The sequence below is a fragment of the Pinus tabuliformis genome, chromosome 2_2, assembly GCF_031772625.1.
Source record: "Pinus tabuliformis cultivar Carrire ecotype Pingquan chromosome 2_2, CPIR1, whole genome shotgun sequence".
Classification (NCBI taxonomy): Eukaryota; Viridiplantae; Streptophyta; class Pinopsida; order Pinales; family Pinaceae; genus Pinus; species Pinus tabuliformis.
Window position 1 is genome coordinate 518681777 of NC_142300.1, and position 15979 is coordinate 518697755.

A 15979-nucleotide genomic window follows, 5' to 3' on the forward strand; every position below is an offset into this window, starting at 1 on the left:
CTAGTATAAGGACTTAAATTTAATTATTGGGAATTAAATTATAGTTTTGAAAACTTAATCCAAAGATAAACCGGTGTTTGATAATGTAATTAATTATAATTTTGAAAACATTATTTTAAAATAAACAGGATTCTAAATATAATTAATGTGAGAGGGGCTAAGCATTCTAAATATAATTGATGTGAGGAGCCGATACGCACGGACGCACCTTGCTTTACAACTTGTATGTTAGATTTATAAAAAGACTTCGACCATTATTGGAGAATTTTAATTTCAAAGAAAGACTTCTATCCTTTTTGGAGAATTTGAACTGAGGTCTAAATTGGATACATTTACATGAACAAGAGACCCTCTTTAAATTCCCATTTCAAGGAACAATACAACCCTCTCTGAGATTTGAATTCCCATTTACAAGAACAATACGATCCTCTCCAACAGCTCAGATAATTCAAGACGGATCTTTGAAAATCCCAAGGTGAATGTTTGGGAAATGGAATTCTTTGGACGGAGGCAATCACAACTGACATGCCCAAACCAAGGAAAACTTTCCTTCGACCCTGACACTGAAGAATCAAGAACACGTTTGCTGGCCTGCCCTTCACGTTTAAATGGATAAGCAGAGATGTTACTTTGGTTGGAAAAGTGACTCGCCATTCCATTGTTTTTATCTTAGTCAAGAATGACTCGCGATTCCATTGTTTTTATCTTAGTCATATGAAGAGAGTGAGCAATATGCGGTGGGGCTTTCAGAAAATTTTAACTTGTAAAGATTAAACCTCCACACTTAACTGTTAGAACACTGCCCAAACTGCCCTATACTGCATCCTGCCAGACTATAAGCAGTGGTTTGTATCGAAGCACTAGAAGCAGTGGTTTGTACTGAAGATGTGCTTCGACACCTCAGACAAGGACTGCAGATTGCATTTAACGATAGTATCGATGAACAAACACGTGTCCTCTTTCGTATTTCCATGTGGCACATCCGCCACGTAGGATTCGATCACAATGGTTCCAGGTTCACCATTGATAAGCCTCTCGTGAAGACTGGTGATGGATCGATAATTTCTGAGCCTGTGGTTGCCGCCCACGATGCTGAAGCTCAAAATATGCCGCTCCTCGTCCAGAATATCCAGTCGCTCAGTACTGGTGGCAGCAGGGAGACCGGAGACGACTCGAACCTCTCTCAGGCAGCCGACCTTGACCTTCAGATCTCCCTCACCGCTTATGCAACAACTGCGGATAAATTGCTTGTAGATTTGGGGCTCGTCGAAGCGCCTCACCAGCGACCACACCACGCTCACTGGTGCTTTCACTAGCTGCACCACAACTGAGGAGCACCTTGTGAATTGTTTCCCCTCATTCTCACACGAATGAGAATGGTAACGTCTCATCATTTCCTCCAACCACTCCCCATATTCTTCTTCCTCATGGCCCCTCTTGATAAATTGCTTAGATCCGCAAGAAAATCTGGAGATCGAATCCCGTGATGATCTCCACACCTCCTGAGGCTGCGTTTCACACACCGTTGCCATCGATGCGCCTTCAAAACCCCAAAATATAACACAGACAAATACCGAACCCTAGCCTCTCACTGCCTACTCAATGAAACCCTAGTTGCTCACTGCCCAATCACTGGTAAACTCACAATTATGTAGTCTCAGCAACAGCTCATAGCAACAGAAAGAAAGACAGCCAGCGTGAGTTAATGCTCTCTCCAAGAATGAACACTTAGGGGATGGGGTTTGTCAGACTTATAACCTTCTGGTGACCTCCTAAAAAGTCTTGAGAACCAACACGGGATGCCTTCACTCTGTATCCCATCATCGTCTTGCTGTCGTTGTCAACATTAAAAAATATTTACAGGAATCTTATCGTTACGTCGACACGCACAGGGCCCGTCCATATGTTCTCATGTCATCCTAAGCTTTTCGTGGCTAGCAACTCGTTCAACTTGCGCACTTGGTCCACAGGGATAGTGATTTTTGTTTGATTAATTTATGGGTGCACACAATTGTTCAACTTGCTCAACTTGCTGAGGGCCGAGGCTGGCTTTAATTTATTTTATTGGTAAATGCAAACAAAATCTTCCAACACATCTTGAAACTTTGTTTGGCGGTGAACTTTTTTGTTTCTATACTCGGCGACTTTTTCGCATGAAATATGCACAACTTGTACATCTAGTTGCGCCTACGTTTTGAGGCAATTACTCCACGGTGAGATGTTGGCGGCTCCTATTTCAGACCCTATAGCAATTTTAATGCGGTCTGATATGGGCCTCTCATCACCAGCGGGGTGTTGTATGGTGTTATTTGGACCCCATGTCAGACCGCATTAATATTGCTATAGCCTGAAAGATTTTAGCTCCACATTACTCTGCTGACCTAAGCACGATGTCATTGCCATAACTTCTTTTGCGAAGAGTAAAATCGATTAATTATTTAAAAGATCATACTTCTGCCGGGGTCTGCTGGTAGGGAAGTCAGACCAGGGCAAAATTAAAATTATATAATAGTTCAATAAATTACATAATACTCCAGTATTGTAAATATACTGGTGTTTAACCAAAATAAATATTATTTATGGAACTTTCATATACAATATATACTCGTCCTTTTTTCTGGTGTGATGGTCTAGAGTCATTATACAATATATATCCTTTTTTGTTTGGCTTGATGGACGGGAGTCATTAGGATAACTAAATATACGTATTGCTTGAGCTATTCCTGAAATGCTTGAAGTTTTCGTGGACACTAAAAAAATCCATTAAAAGTTAAGAAAAAAAATGTTAAAAAAAATTGTGCTCATCAAAAATATAGAACGTTTAAAATGATGAACGCGGCTAAAAAATTATGTGGCTAGAATATGATGATAAACTAAAGAATTTTGAAAATTTGTGAAATCCTTCAATTCACCGAGTAGATATAAAATAAATAGGATAACTACCTAGTAGATATAAAAAGTGATTATGTAAATATTTGGATATTAAATTATTTGAGTTAGATGTAATGATTGGTTTTTTTCTTCTGGTTTGTATTTAGAAAATATGATTTTTATTTCACCAGGATTGGTTGTATTGGAAAATATGATTTTTATATTATTAGGATTAGGCAGAGAATTGAACTAGTAATTTCACTTTAATAAATAAACAAATTTTTTTGAAATACTCATTGTGCTATTTATCAAATTAAAAATGCAATTTTTCTAATTTTTAATTTCTAATATATTTTCAAGGAAATTTGACTTTTAAGAAAACCAAAATATAACTTTCTTAATTTACTGTTTCAAAATTAAAACTTCTTTAAATTACATTTTGAATTATTACTGTTTTAATTTATAACTTCTTTAAAGTACATTTTTAATTATTTTTGAATAATAATTATGTTAGTCTAGACATTCATATTTAAATTAAACATTTTACATAATTTTAAATCTAACATGATGAACGATATAAAAAAATTACGCCATTTTAAATCGAACATGACCGTTGTGTTTCCGTCAAACGGATGGTTGTGTAAAATGAATTCAGAAATTAAGAATGGCTTTGGCTTACCCTCAGACAAACCCGTGACAGAGTTTAAGAAAAGTTACAGAGTTTTAAGAAAAGTTCCGTAGAATCAATTGATTACGTTTAAATGCACAATAAAATTTATTTATCGAAATACGGACACCCAATGTATAGATACGACGACAGCATCAATGCAATATGAATAAATGAAACTTGACATAATAAATATTACGAATTAATGCTGATATGAATGTTAACTGTCATATATATTTTATTGATAATATAATATCCTGTTTTTTTCAACCTGGATTTTTTTTATTATGAATTAAAATAATAATTCATTAGTGTAATGATCATATTTAGGATTTTTATACTAAAATTTAATTAATAAGTTTAACTTTTAGTATTGCTATTTAGCATTTGGGTATATGTAAACAATAGAATTTTTTTTATGGGTGAACATATTATATAATTTAATTATATTAAGTGTATGATTTAACTACTATAATTTTGGTAGAGGGGAATCAAATAGCTAATAATCTATTGACATATGGTAATTAACTTTTTAGTACTTGGCTCTTATGCAAAAAGTATAAAAAAATTTATGGGGTGAACATAATAACATAACTTAGTTATATTAAGTGCATGATTTAACCACTATAATTTTGGTGGAGGGGAATCAAATTACTAATAATCTATTGGTACATGGTAATATAACAATAAAAAAGGGGTTTGCAACAATTAGATTTTTTTTACGATAATTTTTAATTGTGAAAAATTGATTTTAAATCACATAAAATTAGTCATGCATAAAAAATTACAATATACCTTGTCTGCAGGTATAATAACGATATCAAAATTCAATATTTACAATAAATATCTTTTAGAAATTTTATATCTATCTATCTACTTATATATATTATTAATCCTAAGCATATCACATGGGCCTAACCCTAATGGTGTGGACGAGATTTGACCGCGTGACCTCCCAATTGGAAAAGTACTTAGTAACAAGAACTCGACCAATTGAGTTATCCCTTAGGGCTTCACATCTCCAAATATACCCATATCCTTATTTTTAATTTTATTAAAACCATCCATATATATATTCTCTACTTTTTATTTGACATGTCGTATGTTTTTTATGATTCAATTTTTCAATGTGATATGCATAGGATTGATATATATATATATATATATATATATATATATATATATATATATATATATATATATATAATTTTGAAAGAATATTTGTTGTTAATTTTTATATACTCATTAATTATTATTATTATTATTATTATTTAACTGTAACGGTTATAGATTTTATTTATTTGAAAAGATCTTGGGTCTTTGCCGGAGCGACCCCTATTACATTGCAGAGTTCTAACTGCTGCTGATTTTGATCTACTAGATTTTCAGGGCATTTGTACAAAACTTTCATTGTTTACAATTAGCAGTCCTTTCATAAGAGAGTTGCCTTTGTTTGCCATCTGATCAGCTTCGCTATTTGACTTTCTAAGAATATGATAAAACTTGCACGTGTCAAAGTCTAGGAGAACTCTCTTCAATCTGTCCAGAATTTTGTTGAGGCTGGCATTGCTAAACAGTGTCCCCAAATTTAGATTTTTTATTATTATCTCTGAATCTCCGAAAACTTGAAGGTCTTTGACTCCTTTGTCTCTTGCAATAAGGCAAGCTTTGAGGAGCCCAAGAATCTCTGCTTGATTGTTGGATTTCTGGCCTAATCCCCAGCTGAAACAGTCTTTTGAAACCCCATCCGGAGAGTAGATGACCCCCCCAGCACCAGCGGCACCGGGATTACCTTTGGACGCTCCGTCAAAGAAAATTGTGGATAAGTTTTGAGTCCGCCACCAAGATTGAAAATTGTCATCATCGTCTCTTATGCGCCAATCCGGATTGACCTTTTGAGGAGAGAGGAGATGCTTACGCGGATAAGGCACTAGCAGGCCTAGCCACCTCTTTTCTTCGGGCAGTAACAAAGGATCATCTTTGAAATACTGTTGTTGGGCCGCTTCCAAGAGAAAGGATTTAGCTTTTGCAGCTACTTGCAACGGTGAGTGCCTCATCTCTCTGAAAATCAGCTGATTGTGGGCCAACCAAAGCTGCCAACAAACATATTTGGGGAGTGCTGTCCAAATTTTGCGCTAGAATGATTTGGGAGGGATGCGATGGGAATAGAAGAGACTCCATGAGGCAAAGAGGTTTGAGATAGAGACTTGGGAAGGCAAAGAAATCTGAAATTCCTGTAAAATTATTCCCCATACCTCTTTAGCAAAAATGCACTCCAAGAAAAGGCGCTGGGCTGTTTCGAAATTGTTGCTGCATAACACACATCTGTGCGGCCCTGCTATATTCCTTTTTTCCAGGTTATCACCAGTTAGGAGTTTATTATGGACCAGAGTCCAGAAGAAGAAATTCACTTTTGGTAAGGCTAGGGAATCCTAGACATTCTTCCAGAAGGCCGGAGTTTGACTGTTGTTTCTTGAGGCCTGCAATGCTCTGTAACTTGCAGCTATGGTGTAGACTCCGGACTAGCCCCAACCCCAGTTATCTTTCATGGTTCTGTTGGCAGGGGCTGCGTCCTCTAGCAGGTCTTCAAGCAGGGTTTGTTGAAGGGATAATTGGGCAGGGACTCCATGAAAATCCCATCCTGCCCAATCTCCACGCTGATCCCAATTTGAAAGGTCGTATATGCTATTGACTCCTGCTTGCTTCAGCCAGTCCCTGAGATCAGTTATGTCCTCATTGTTGTTTAGAGGTTCTTTCCCCATAATTCTGTCGATCCACAGGTGGGTACGTTTTCCGTTGCCAGGAATCCTGTAGACCTTTTTGTTGAAGAAGTTGCCGCTTCTGCAACATAGTTTCCACACCTGCATGCAGTTTACTGTATTAGTGTTGTGCAGGTTGCTGAGGGATTTGTTGGGTCCATACTTTGTACGCATCGTGACGCTAACCGGATGAGAGGGCTTGTGGATCAGCTTCCACAAAATCTTTCTTCCCAGCGCTAGATTGACGAGAGCGGGTCTCTAATTTGCAGCCTGCCTTCTACCATTGTTTTTTTTATGGCTTCCTAGTTCACCAGATGCATTTTATTTTCGTTGCCCTTACCTCCCTGCCACAAGAAATCTGTGAGCAGTTTGGAGATCTGCTCCATCACATTTCTTGGTGCTAGGAGAAACGCTGTCTGGAGGATTAGTAGTGCCGACAACATAGATTTAATTAAAATTACTTTGCCTCCCTTCGTCAGCCAGTAGCCTCCCCATGCTGCAATTTTTGTTTTAATTTTAGAGATTATTTCACTCCATAGTGATCTTTTATTGGCTCCAGATATGATGGGAAGACCCAGGTACTTAAAGTTGTCCCATGTTGCTTGACCTTTGAATCCGAGGAGAGTGGTTATGCCAGTGAGTTCCCACTGATCTATATTCCAGTTGAAGACTCCGCTTTTGCTCTTGTTGATTAAAGCCCAGAGGCTCTGCAATAACTTTTGAGTATAGTGTCAATAGCTTTGGCTATTCTGATGGAAGCTCCACCAAGGAGAAGGGAATCGTCAGCAAAGAGGGCGTGGTTCAGGGCATCTGCTCCATGGGAAGGTTTGAGACCTGGAATGTTTCCATTAAGTCTTTCAGCAGTGAGCTTACGACTAAGGGAGTCTGCCATTATGATGTACAGGAATGGGGAGAGAGGGCATCCCTGCCTGATACCTCTCTGAGCTTGGAAGAAATTTGTGGGGTGGCCATTGACTAAAGGGGCAATCCACGATTTGTCGATGCAAGCTTTAATAAGATAAACAAATTGGGTCGAAAAGCCAAAGGAGAGAAGGACTTTGCTAAGGAAAGAGCGATCAACTCTATCGAAGGCGTTTTCCATATCTAATTTAATCAACATACCTTTTTCATTCCGCTGCTTGCTTGAGTGTATAGTCTCCTGAACTTGGATTACATTGTCCAGAATATGCCTGCCTTCCACGAAACCACCTTGAGAAGAGGAGATCAGTCTTTTTAACAATGGCTTGATCCGATTTTCTAACAGTTTAGCCAGAATTTTATATGAAGCATTACACAACGAAATGGGCCTGAATCTTGCAAATGACTTAGGGTTGGTGTCTTTGGGGATTAAAGCGAGGTAAGTGGAGTTGGTTCCTCCACCTATCTTGGCTTTTTTCATAAACCAACTTATCATTTTGTGGAGATCAGCCTTGATAAGGTGCCAACAAGCTTTGTAGAAATGGATTGTAAATCCATCAGGCCCGGGAGCCTTGTCTGCGTCCATGGACCAGATAACGTTTATGATTTCCTCCTCAGTGATTGGCCTGCAGAGAGTTGTGTTATCTTCAGGACTGATAAGAGAAGGGATGTTAGAGAGGAAGTCAGCAGCTTCCTCATTGTTGCTTTGAGTTCCTTCTCTGTATAAATTCTTGAAATGGGTTTCGGCGGTAGCTTTAACTTGATTAAACCCTTTGCAGACATTTCCCTCAGCTATTTTGATTTCTGCTATATGGTTCCCAGACAATCTTGCTCTATATTGCCGGTGGAAGAAGGAGGTGTTCCGGTCTCTAGCCTTCAGCCACAAACTTCTGGATTTGAGTCTCCAGTATTCTTCTTCCTTTCTGAAAGATTGGTATGTGGATCGTTGGGCTTTTATTTCTTTTTCCAGCAACTCTGTTGTGATATCTTTGCTTTCCATCTCTATTTCCAGAGTCTGCAATGATTGGACTGACTCCTTTCTTTGATAGGTAGGAGAAGGGGCTAGTCTCTTTATCCAGTCCTTCAGAGCCTGTTTTGTGGCTTTCAACTTTTTCTCCCAAACATAGCTTGGGGATCCCATGAAGGTTTTGGCCCATGCTGCCTTCACTGTCTCTAAAAAACCTTCTCTCTCGATCTAAAGAGGGCTGAACCGAAACAGAATAGGTCCCAGGTCTTCTTAATCTTCCAAGAGGAGCTAAATAGGTTTATGATCAGAGGCAAGTTTAGGCAGAATTTTGTGATGATTATCTTTTTGTTCATCATTATGGAGATTTGCACCAACAATCAGTCTAAATGTGCTGAAATGTGGTCTATTCCAACCCTTTTATTGGACCAAGTGTAAATGTCGTGGACAGGATTGAAGTCCAAAAGGTCCCAGCGCTGAAAGAGCTCCTCCACCACGTCTAGCATGGGGTCTCTGATGCTTGACCCCCACTTCTTCTCTTTTGCTTTCATAATGATACTAAGATCCCCGGCTATGATGATATTACTGGGAGATGACTGCTCTAAAAAGGCAGAGAGGGAATTCCAGCATTCTCGTTTTTCATAGTATGAAACTGGGACGTAAAGATTGAAGAGGGAGATAGACAACTTACTTGCTTTGTGCATCAATTTTGTGAAAATCCAGTGTTGTGTTTCATGATGATTTTTTCAGATGGAAAAGGTCTTCATTCCAGAGAGTTGCCAACCCTCTAGAAGTTCCCCTTGAGCTGACTGCTTTGCCTGTTCTTTTATTCCACTTTGAACTGCTAATCTCTAGAAGGGCTTGGCCTTCTATTTTGGTCTCTTGGAGCATGAGGATATCTGAGGGTTCTGCTTTCATAAGATCCTTAACTGCTTCAATTTTGGAGGGATTCCCCAGTCCTCTACAGTTCCAAGAGACGAGATTCATTATTTACTTAAGGGGGGGTTGAGGCCTCCCTTGGAAGGCCTTGGTCTGATATTTCACCCAATAGACATTTCTATTGTAGCTTGACTTCCTTGTATTTTGAGTCTTTCTGCCTCCTCCTCCCTCTTTTCTTTGCGGGATTTCCTTCCTGCTTTTTTCATTAGTCGCTCGTAGGTTTCATCCTCCGAAGAACCAGAGCTTTCCACTGGTTTTTTCCTTGCTATTTCTGCATATGAGGGATTGGAGGGACTGCCTTGGATGGCCTCATTCTGTATTGCTTCCCCTACCTCTTTGTTTGAAGGTGGAGTGTCTGCCTGTTCTACATTCTCCTGGAGTAGAGTTACTTGATTGATCTGAGCACTTTCTGTCCCATTTGGAGTTGCTTCCATTTCCTGGTTGGATTTGGCATTGCTAGGGCCTCCGTCCATATTGCCTTTGCTTGTGCCTTTTTTTGAGGTTGCATTTTTCTGGACTAGGGTCCATTGTTCCCCATTTTGTTTGTCTACTTATTCCTCAGCTTTCTTTTTATAGTTCTTTGCAAAGTGTCCATGACTGTGGCAATGTCTGCATTTAAAGGGTAGTTGTTCATAGTCCAACTCCTGGACATGCGTCCACCCAGCAACAGTGAGTTTGATAGCTTCCGGTAACCCCTCTTCTAGATCCACTTCTACGCAGATGCGGGCGCATGAATACTGGTCTTTTCTCGCAGCTTGATCTATGTATTTTCCCAATGCATTACCTATGATTTGGAGGGATGTTTTATTCCAGTAGTGTAGAGGCAAATGGGGGAGCCTAACCCAAACCGGGACGGCAGAGGGGATGTCTTGGGTGGGATCGAAATCAGGAGATCATTTGTTTAGATAAAGACCTTAGGGTCCCATGAAATACGGTCCATTTCTAAAAATTAAGCCTCTGTCATCCAGGCTTTCGAAGACAAACACAAAGAAACCCTTACCTACAAAATAACTTTTGACTCCCTCTTTGATCAAGGGCTTCCAGTTCCTTTGAGTCCATTCATCAACCGACTTGGGAGAAGGCCAGAGGCCCATGAACTGACCTATGAGGCCTCTCTCTGCAAGGTTCAAAGCTTCTTTGCAGTTTTCTTCTTCTGGAAGGGCCACAGATGGAATTGTGTCTAGTTTCTTAACGAACTTCTGCTAAATAGCTCAGGGAGGGCGCTTTGGTCCATCGGCTACCATTGATCTGAATGCTAGCACCTCCGGAGGCGGTGAAGGAGGGGGATCAGGGTCCCCGCTGGCCTCCATTGTCTGAGACTGGACGATTGGATGGGCGCAGAGGCCAAGAGCGCGCCGGAGTAGTCGGCAGACCTAGAAGAGCGCGAAAGATTAATTGATACTCATTAATTAAATTTTAATATAAAATTCCAAAATATAATAATTATGAACATGAATTATTATTTTAATTTATATGGTTGAATGAATTTTAACATACAATTACTATTTATATTTTATATATTTTACAGATTTATATTTAGTAATCTTTTTTAGATGTATGTTTATTAATTAAATTTTAAAGTTTTTATATGTTTATTAATTATCATGGTTATGAACACAAATTATTTTTATTAAAATTTATTTAAACATGATATGCAAATTGTAATGATTTCTTTGAAAAAAATCTCCATAATATTAATAATTTATATCATAGACCTTAATTTATAATTACTATTTATAATGTATATATTTAGCATTTTTATATTGTGAAATATTTTTATTTTCAATTATATATTTATTAATTAAAATTATAAAGTTTTTATATGTGTATTAATTATCATGGTTACAAAGATAAATTATCATTATTTAAATTTATTTAAATGTATTATGCATATTGTTATTTTTCTATTTGAAAAAATTCTTTGTAATATTAATAAAGATCCACCTATAATATCTTTTTTTCTTTGGTAGGTAAGCACCCACGGGGGATTTGAACCAGTGACCTATCACAAGGAGTGCCTTAATAGTGCACCCATTCACCGTCAATCCAAAGCCCCGTGGGCTAGAGATCCACCTATAATATCATTTTGTCATTTATTTATTTTATTATGCAAGACTTGGTAATTCTAGATAGGTTAAAGTTCTAGTAAAACAACTTTGGATAAAAAATTTGTTTTATTTTGTTTTTTATTTATGATATGAAAAGTCATGGAAAAAAAGAGGAGAAGACCAAATAGAGAAATTCTTCATTTTCTAGGTAGTTAATATAGTTACTTCCTCCTCCCTTAGGGATTAAAAACATATCTCAATTTTGAAAAGAAGCCAAGGGTGGTTGGAGAGGAAAATCCGAGGATAGAGGAGAGAAGTGAGCCATGACAAGATGCTCTCAGGGTAAGAAGATGCATTGTTGAGGGGTATTCTTGAGCTGGTCATGAGCCGGTGGAAGCTCTGGAAAGAGTTATAGACTAGACTAAAGGTCTTAAGGCCAAAGAAACAAATTATTATCTTGACTTCTCTGGACACTTAAGAGGCTTAGGGGGGAGCTTCGACTTAATTTCAGTCTCATAGGTTGGCTGGTGGAGTCTTCATCCTAGTTTCATTTTGCTGAACTAGTGGATTAAGACAGATAAGTAAAATCTAATTTCCAAAATCATTATTGTTTTCTTAAATGATAATGAATAAAGTTTTCTTTTATGAAGAGTGAATGTAGAAGGCAAAGACCAAAATTTGTTGCTTCTTTCTTGAATGATAATGAATACTTTTTTCCTTTATAAAAAGTAGTTGTAGAAAACAAAATCCAGAATTTGTTATTGTTTTCTTTAATAATAATGAGTAAAGTTCTCTTTACAAGTATGTAAAGGAAGTTGAGGAAAACAAAGGACTTTTGAAATGCTAACTTGTATAATTGTGCATGTAAGGTTTAATATTATGTATGTGCAAGAAATAACGTTGAAACTAAATAAGAATAGGGAGTGCTTTCATGCCCATAGATTTAGAGATATAAACTTTTTGTTTTTATTAAAATAAAAGAAAACAAGGAAATGGCATAACTCTATCAAGCAAGGAACCCAGAATAGCATGCAACCCAATAAATATTGCAAAAGAATAATCAAAAACTAATCAGGAAGTTACAGTCTTCTTGGACTATTGACAAGGGAATTGAGATCTCGATGGGGGATTCAGGTTAAACCCCCGGGGGAATAAACTGGAAGTTCGTTCCATGGGTAGTGAAAATTCATGAAAAAGAAAGACTTTGTACCCTATGGGAAGAGAACAAAACCCAAATTTTCAGGTCCCGTACCTCTACTAGGTACAGTGAATCTGATCAAGAAAGGTAGAGAAATGAGAATTCGATGTATGACAAACAAATGTAATGTAAAGATATAACTACACTTGACATATATGTATACATTTAAATTTCATTAGACAAGATTGAAAAAAGAAAAACCCTTTTAAAGTGGAAATGGATATATTGAGAATATAATGCAGAAAAGAATAAGTGAGAAAGTATATTCCTAGCCAACCATTTTGAAGGACACAAACATAGTAAGGAAACAAATAAGATAGTAACCATTCTAAAACAATATGCTATGAAATTATAAAGATAAGAAATGCAATACAAAACCCATGAACTTACAGGTCTCGATTCATGAAAGATTATACAAAATTTTCTATATATAAAAAGCATTGTAACCGTAATACATGTTATGTATTCAGGGTAACACTTATTACATTGTCGAATATAAATTGTGGCCACAAGGGCGTCTCAGCTGTTACATAAAAAATAAATTAAAACTATGAATAACTCATAACCCTTAGATCGGGGTGGAAACAAACTGGTCACTGAGAAAATACTTAACTAGCTAACAACACAAATTGTGGTATATGAACTGAATAATAAAATATGCATTATTGTCCATGTTAGAGCAAGAGGGTTTTTAGTGAAACCCCAAAATTTGAGGAAACCATAGGTTCCTCTAAGAGGCTAGCAAAGAAAACAAATTTTGACATGCGATAAGGACCAAGGTATTTTCCAACCTATACATAATCAAGGAGAGGACAAAATTTCAGGTTAGACACCCTGGTGCAAGAAAGAGAACAATGATTAAAATTGGAAAGTTAAGGAAGGGTTGGGAAATAGTAGTATTAATTCACTGCCCAGGATGCTCGTGGCGGTCATGTTGGGAGGAAATGTTTTTGGAAGGTAAAATTTAATTCAGTGGAGGACTTTCTTTTACCTTTGTGATAAATCTACTGCTTAATACCCTATCCCGCTTAGGGATGTGCAAATCCTTGTTGAGAAATATAAAGGAAACAATAACCTGGAATGATTAACTTAGAAGTCATAAACCAGATTTAAGAAGGCCGACCCAAACCCTATCTGAGACAATATTGGTTAGGGAGTTGGGAAATTTTCTGCGTCATTGAAAGAATGACGGGACAAACAACTCGACGGAGAGTGGGCTAGTTAGGATGAACCACCCAGCTGTATCCTTAGTCATCAGATCAAGTGGTGAATGAGTGAACAATAGATCCACGACTAGGTGGTAACCACAATCATGACAGTGAGTATGGTGATGTATTCGAGAGACTTCCATATCATTCACATAACCATCACTAGTACAAAATGAGAGATTAGTAACTACGTGAATAAAAAAGTTAGTCACCATAATTATTTCAAGTCAATTACTACTAAATTTGAGCAATTTTAAGTGACTGAACTAAAAATGACTAACTTAAATGACTAATTTAGTCTAGGGATAAAATATATGACTAGATATTAAGTGACTCAACTAAAAGTGACTAACTTAAATGACTAATTTAGTCTAGGACTAAAATATATGACTAGATAATAAGTGACAAAATAAAAAATGATTAACGTAAATTAAAAATGATTAGCGCTTTAATTGTAAGGACATAATATCATATTTTTACGTGTTCATGTTGGATTTGACAGATCTAGGTAACATATCTATGGCATAGTAAACACTCTTAAGCTTTATATGAGTACATGAATGCATGAAACACCTTGATATTTAAGCTCTTGATAAATAATTGTGAAAAGAGTTTACAAATTTGCATCATGGTCAAATTTTGTTTTTGATACATTTATTTCTTACATTTTCTGAACAAATTTGACATTTTAACCACACCCTTATCCAAAACAATGCATGGAAATGTGAAATGATTTGGTTCATAAGGCTAACAATTCATTATTTTTAATATTGTCTTGACGGTTTACTAATTGCCTGCCTTTTTGTAGATGTATGATGACTTTCTAATTTGAAATGACACATCCTAACACACATAATGAGATAGTGATTGAAGCCCAATAGTGCCACTATTGTGTGCACTCTACACACAATTTAGACAATGCACACAATTCCTAAATATTTGATGTTGACATATGGAATTTCTTATTGTTTAGGGGTGCTTTAAAACTTACATTGATCTCTAGTCTTAATGGTAATTTGTTCTAAATACATAGTGGTTATTGTGCTTACATGCTGATGGTATTTCTCATGGTTCATTAGTCGTAATTATACACTTTGGAATGTTACAAATACATCATTTGGGTCACAATTCTATGGTTACAAACTACCCAACTATAAATGGTGATAAATTGATGATATATGGATGACATTTTAATGTTACATATGTGTAAGTAGTCCAGATTCAACTTTGTTGTCTTCGTTGTCCTTAGTAACAATGACAAGTTTGAATATTTCCTTTATTTATCACCACAAACGCATAACTCTTTGTTTTCCCAAACATATTTAATACTATTGGTGTATGATCTCTTAATTGTGGAATGGTCTGATGATCATGATAACGAACTCTCAATCTCCAATGCTCATGAATACGATGAATGAATGATCTAATTCCTTACTTGTATGGACAATTTATGAATCATTTTCTATTTTTATTGTGGCATTGTATATAAACTTCACTAGCATCTCATGTTATATGGTTAGTTGAGCAAGATTTATCTTTCATTTTTCAAGTATAATTTCATCGCATGAATATGAAGAGTTGTTTAATTAAAATCATTCAAAATTTGATAATAATTCATGTTTTGTTTGACTATTCGCACGCCTATCCCTAAACTTTTACTTTGAGAGTGAGTAGTTTCAAATCACTAGTCTTCGTTGAGGAACTTGCCTCCATTACTTAATGACCTAGCTTAGCTCGATCTTTAAGTATATCCCCCTAGATAAGGATACCCCTCTTGTAGTCTAAAGAGTGAGAGAAGGCCACCAAGGTGACATTGGGTGGCTTGCTTAAGAGTTTCCTTTTAGGAATTCTGGGTGGGGTCAAGACTTTTTTTCTTTCTATGAGAGTGTTTGAGTGAAGATACAATTTACTAAATGCTTACAAGAAAATCAGTTTCCTTTATTCCCATCACCTAAACTACTTCGAATAAAATCATGTGCTTTGAATAAAATATAATTTTCATAAATATTAATTCAATAAAATTAAAAACATAAGATTATTATTATTATTGTTATTTTTTTGTATATGAGAAAATAGACAACTATAGTGAATTTGTACTTGAGGATCAATTCTATCCACTAACATAATCACCTTCAAGTGTACCCACATTGCCTCACACGTGGAAAACTGAGCTAATCAAAGTTTAAACCAATAACATCATAAGAAATGCCTTAACAAACCACTCTATCATCAACTAATCTACACCATGGGGCAAACTAAAACTAACTTTTAATATTACAAAATATAGCCAATTTATTTTATTTGAAAATCAATTTTAATATCTAATTTTAGGGAACTCCATAAAATAAAATTTAATGTGAAAAATGTTAAGCAAAATAAAGTTGGGGTAAATTATAAAAATAGAAAT

At 36.3% G+C, this 15979-nt stretch overlaps 1 pseudogene; it reads right to left on the bottom strand.

Annotated features, from left to right (window-relative positions):
* Positions 1 to 212: 212 nt before the first annotated feature.
* On the bottom strand, positions 213 to 1755 carry LOC149193618 (abscisic acid receptor PYL9 pseudogene; annotated as a pseudogene).
* Positions 1756 to 15979: the final 14224 nt, after the last annotated feature.